The sequence below is a fragment of the Octodon degus genome, unplaced genomic scaffold (assembly GCF_000260255.1).
Source record: "Octodon degus isolate 3935 unplaced genomic scaffold, OctDeg1.0 scaffold00010, whole genome shotgun sequence".
Lineage (NCBI taxonomy): Eukaryota > Metazoa > Chordata > Mammalia > Rodentia > Octodontidae > Octodon > Octodon degus.
This window is the reverse complement of record NW_004524586.1, coordinates 24,249,698-24,255,003: the sequence shown is the minus strand read 5'-3', so window position 1 is coordinate 24,255,003 and position 5,306 is coordinate 24,249,698. Positions and strand designations below refer to the sequence as shown.

Genomic DNA, 5,306 nt, shown 5'->3' with positions numbered 1-5,306 from the left:
TATAGTATGAAAGTATTTTCTACGTGCTTTTTTAATTTTAATTTTAAAGATTTTATTTTTGTATCTAGAAGTATTTTTTTTGGCTTAGCTATATTAATATTTTCTGTATTTTTATCTTTTCTTTTCAGTTTGGGAGGCAAACCTTTTGCATTCTAGAGTGATAAAGCTGTAACCGCTGTTATTTTCTAATTCTTGCTAGTGGTTTCATTTGAAACCTTTAAGTTCATTTCCAGGAGTGTTTCTGGGTGAAAACAGGGATTTACTTTGAATGTTAATCCCCAAATATCTTTTCCAGTTGTCACAACAATCTTACTTTTTCCCTGGTTGTAAAACTTCTGAAGGCAAGAAGCTTGACGGAGAGAATTAATGTTTAATGGAAGCCTATTTTCCAGATATGTGAAGCTGACTGTCCATATGGAATTATTGCACTGAACCTTCATAATCTGATCTGTGAGGTAAAGATCATCTCCAGCTGGAAGACTAGGAGACTAAAGCTTAGAGAGGCAAAAAGCATGTCTGGGTCAGTTGGCGAGTTCAAGACTCACACATCCTTTTTCCTTCCCTGACATTCTGCTGTGTCCTGCCTTCTAGCCCGTGTTTGCTCAGGCCAGAAAAGTCTTCTGCCCAGTAGAAGAGCTGCAGGCATTTAATGGTAGTAACAATAGACTTTCTACAGACATTTAAAAAAAATGAAATTCTTGAGTTAAGAAATGCAAGGGAAAGTAGTATTTGGTGAAAAAGCAAGTCTGTATTTATAGCTTCCTTTTGCATTCCTAAGATCTGCTCAATACATGTTTTACATGTAATACATATCTTCTTGGTTCTTGGACTGGATTTTCTTTTCAGAAAAGGGCAGAGGTTAAAAGCACAAAGTATAAATTTTAAGCACTTAACGTGGAATGGGAGTTAACATGTGGAAAAAGAGGATAATGATTTTTATTTAAGATGTGTAAAATGCATTCACAGCCTTAACTGTTTGGCAATTCTAGGAGAGTAAGCATTATTCTTTTATTGTTAAAACACAATTTACCTCACTGAGCAGACACCCAGTACTTCAAATGATGTTTTTAAGAACTGTATTTTGTACAGTAGCTTTACCTTGTGTATGGTTTTTCTGTAACTGCAGTATTTTACCATAATGCTTTTTAACAAATTGTGAACTAAATGGGAATAATCATTTGAATATAGTTTTAATGATTTTAAGAGTTGAAATTCTGCAGTGGTGTTAATCATTGACAGGGTGACACATTTATAACATGGAATGAATATGAAACAATTGAGCATTATTAGAGGCTTGTATGTATGCATGTGGCCCATGAATTTGCATTTTTAGGTTCACTTATATTAATTAGACAAAGTTAATTTGAAATATAAATATGCAAAAAGAACTGTTTTGTGTTAAGAACAAATAATATATATAATGTCATCAACATAGGTCATCTTTTAATTATAAAAAATATATCAGAAAGAACAGAGTGACATAAGAATAAATGCTATATATTACATAAATACAACATAAATAGATTCTGAGTATATTAAACAATTATCAGTGTATGTTATAAATATGTTACCTGTAATGTTTTGCATTTATGATTAAAGGATACAGTATCATGCTTTGCACATTTTTTCATTTTATTGTTTTATCCCCTCTCTAGCCCTTTTTTTCCTGCTCTTCCTTCTCGCTCTTCTTTCTTTTGTGGTACTGGGGGCTGAAGCACAAGTGCCCTGCCACTGAGCCAATACCTCCTGTTCATTTTTATATTATGTTGAGACAAAGCGTCCCTAGATCTCCTTGGCCTGCCTAGAGCTGTTGATTCTCCTGCTAAGCATCCTGAATAGCTGGAATTACAGCTGTGTGGCACCACACCCAGCCCTATTATTCTTTCAGTAATTGTAGGTAGATTGCCATTCTTCATAATAGTAATTTGTGCTTTATTGGTTTTTTAACTTACTAGTTTTGCTAAAGGTTTATAAGATATGTTGCTTAGTTCTCAGAAGCCAACTATTGACTTGGCTAATTCTCTATGTAGTCTATTTTCTGTCATTGATTTCTCTTTCAAGCTTTATTCTTAGTTGATAATTAATTCATCTTTATCTAACTTTTAAAGGGGGGATGGGAGCTTCAATTATGCAATTACTGATTTTATACTTGTCTTATTTTTTCTTTCTTTTATTTATTTTTTATTAATTTTATTGAGAAACAAATAGCAATGAGACAATTTCAAAGCTGATCAATAGGAGAGCTTCAATAATTAATACATTATATATTTTTATTTTGTGTAGTATAGACATTTAAAGTAATAGTTTTTCCCTGGCCCAGCCTTAAAAGCATCCCACAAATTTTGAAATGTTGCTTTTTCATTATTTTTTTATATATCTTGGTATGATTTTATTCATATTTCTTTTTTTTTTTTGGTAGGACAGTTACAATAATTAACAGATTGCATACATTCTTCCTAGTGGTTAATTGCTGTACAAGATGCAGACATGATATCCTATTTACAAACACTATTAGAACAAATCCCCCTATTCATTAAGAGAATGTAACTGTATATCTATTCTAACCATTTTGAATACACAGATACAAAATGGTCATTCATCTGTATCCCCTTTTTTTGTTTAGTTCTGTTATTTGAATCTTATAGGTGTGGTAGCTCAGAAAAATATTCTAAAAGAGTTCAGTAATCCATAATAGTATTGGGTCTTCATCTTGACTGGCAGTGTCAGAAATTGTTGACCTGAGTCCCCTATAGCTCAACATAACAGCATGGCTTTACTACTTATACTTCATTTTTATACTTTTCTGCTGGATGGTTAAGACCAAGATGAAGTAAGACATATTCAACAAGACTTGTAATTTTTGGGTTTGATAAGGTCAGTGAAATCCCCTCAGGATTTATCCTGAGATCCTGTACCTCAGATTGTAGATCCTTTGTCAGTGTGAGCCAAGTGGATGAGTCAAAGCCATTGCTTGGCCAATGTGCTCTCTGTGAAAGCCTGACAGAATGTTTTCTCTCCATGTGACTCTCTTTAGGTACACTCTACATCACCAATCACTTTCCTCTTTGGCTGCATAATCTCCTTGATCAGAAAACTAGGGACACTACTGACTTACGTGACATTACAGTGCAAGTTCTCATATGTTCTGAGTCTTAATTGACCTTCGAAGGCTAGGGCCAAAATGTTGGCTTTCCTTGCACACCTCCTTTTTCTCTAATTTTGGTCTGGAAACTTAGGTTGTTAACCCTCCAGAAGAGAAGTTTATTGTTATTACCATGCAACCTAGGCTGTTAAGCTTAGCCTCACTATCTGTCTAAATATCAAACATCTTAGGCATAACATGGAACAGGTATTTTTCATCAAGTATTGATATGTTAAACTTTAAGTCCCTACAGAATATGATGAAAAAACATTTAAAAACTTAAAATATATTTTAAAAATAGGCATAAATGATTATATAATCTTATGTTTACACCTAAGTCCAGAAATCTAACCATATACAACCTTGAAGCAGGAGAGTCCTGCAGCATTCCTTTTGCTGTCTCCTGCCTTCATTCACCACCCCCTTCTTTTTGAACAATCATCTGCCTGAGAGACAGCACAGCAGCAACTGGCATGTCATGACAAGCAGCCCTTATTCAGAAGACCAGAATGACAGGCACTCTAAGCATGAACCTACTATTACAAATTGCCAAGGGGGCCTGCCCCTTAGCTCAGTTCTTTAAGTGGCTGCTTCAACAAAGCAGTTAGGCTCAGGTTGCTGTGGTTCGATCCCCACAACACAAGACAGCCAGTCATGCCTTGAGGCATTCGGTGCAAAAAAAAAAAAAGAAAGAAAAAAAAAAAAAAAAACAAATTGCCATCTTGCCATCTTCAGTGCCGTTGCTTAGTTCATAGGTGTCAGTATATACAATTAGTCAGGGTGAGAATCCTTCCAATTAGCTACTAGATTCAAAAATCTTCTGGAGCTTTTCCATGCTCCCTGGCAGGGTCCATACGGCATTGTTCCTGATTCCCATCATAACTTAAAGGGAAACTTCACAATGCCCAGAGCCCTTGATGTCCTGCAAATGAAGGAAGAGGACGTCCTCAAGTTCCTTGCTGCAGGAACCCACTTAGGTGGCACCAACCTGGATTTCCAGATGGAGCAGTATATCTATAAAAGGAAAAGTGATGGAATCTACATCATAAATCTGAAGCGGACTTGGGAGAAGCTTCTCCTGGCAGCTTGAGCCATAGTGGCCATTGAAAACCCTGCTGACGTCAGCGTCATATCCTGCAGGAGCACCGGCCAGTGGGCTGTGCTGAAGTTTGCTGCTGCCACTGGAGCTACTCCTATTGCTGGCCACTTCACTCCTGGAACATTCACTAACCAGATCCAGGCAGCCTTCCGAGAGCCATGTCTTCTGTTGGTTACTGACCCCAGGGCTGACCACCAGCCCCTAACGGAGGCATCTTACATCAATCAGCCAACCATTGCTTTGTGCAACACAGATTCTCCTCTGTGCTATGTGGACATTGCCATCCCATGCAACAATAAGGGAGCTCACTCTGTGGGTCTGATGTGGTGGATGCTGGCCTGGGAAGTGCTGCGCATGCGTGGCACCATCTCCCGTGAACACCCGTGGGAAGTCATACCTGATCTCTACTTCTACCGGGATCCTGAAGAGATTGAAAAAGAAGAGCAGGCTGCTGCTGAAAAGGCTGTGACCAAGGAGGAATTTCAGGGAGAATGGACTGCACCAGTGCCGGAGTTCACTGCTGCTCAGCCTGAGGTCGAAGACTGGTCCAAGGGTGTGCAGGTGCCCTCTGTGCCCATTCAGCAGTTTCCTACTGAAGACTGGAGTGCTCAGCTGGCCACAGAAGATTGGTCTGCAGCCCCCACCGCGCAGGCCACTGAGTGGGTAGGAACCACCACCGAGTGGTCTTGAGCTGTTCTGCCGACTCTTCAGCAAAGTGGGAATGAGGCTGATGAAAAATAAAACAATTTCTAAGAAAAAAAAATCTTCTGGAGATTCTCAGGGTTGTTGCTTTGCTCATCTTCTACATATAACTGTATGGCTTGTCTCTGTCATGTTTCCTAGCTCTTCTCCTTTCCCTCTTTTAATTAGTTAGTCCTTGAGTTCTTGCTTTCCTTTTGCTTGTATTATACCTTTCTATTTGTATTTCTTCTTTTGAGTTCTTATACTAGGGAAACTGTATGATATTTACACATGTGTGTCTGGTTTATTTCACTTATGAGTATATGTTCAAGTGGCATCCACTTCAATATAAAGGCTTTGAGTTTATCATTTTTTATGGCTGAG

General features: G+C 37.9%; 1 pseudogene; it reads left to right on the top strand.

The window, feature by feature from the left end:
• The first annotated feature begins 4,043 nt into the window (after positions 1 to 4,043).
• On the top strand, positions 4,044 to 4,931 carry LOC105741397 (annotated as a pseudogene).
• The last annotated feature ends 375 nt before the right edge of the window (positions 4,932 to 5,306 follow it).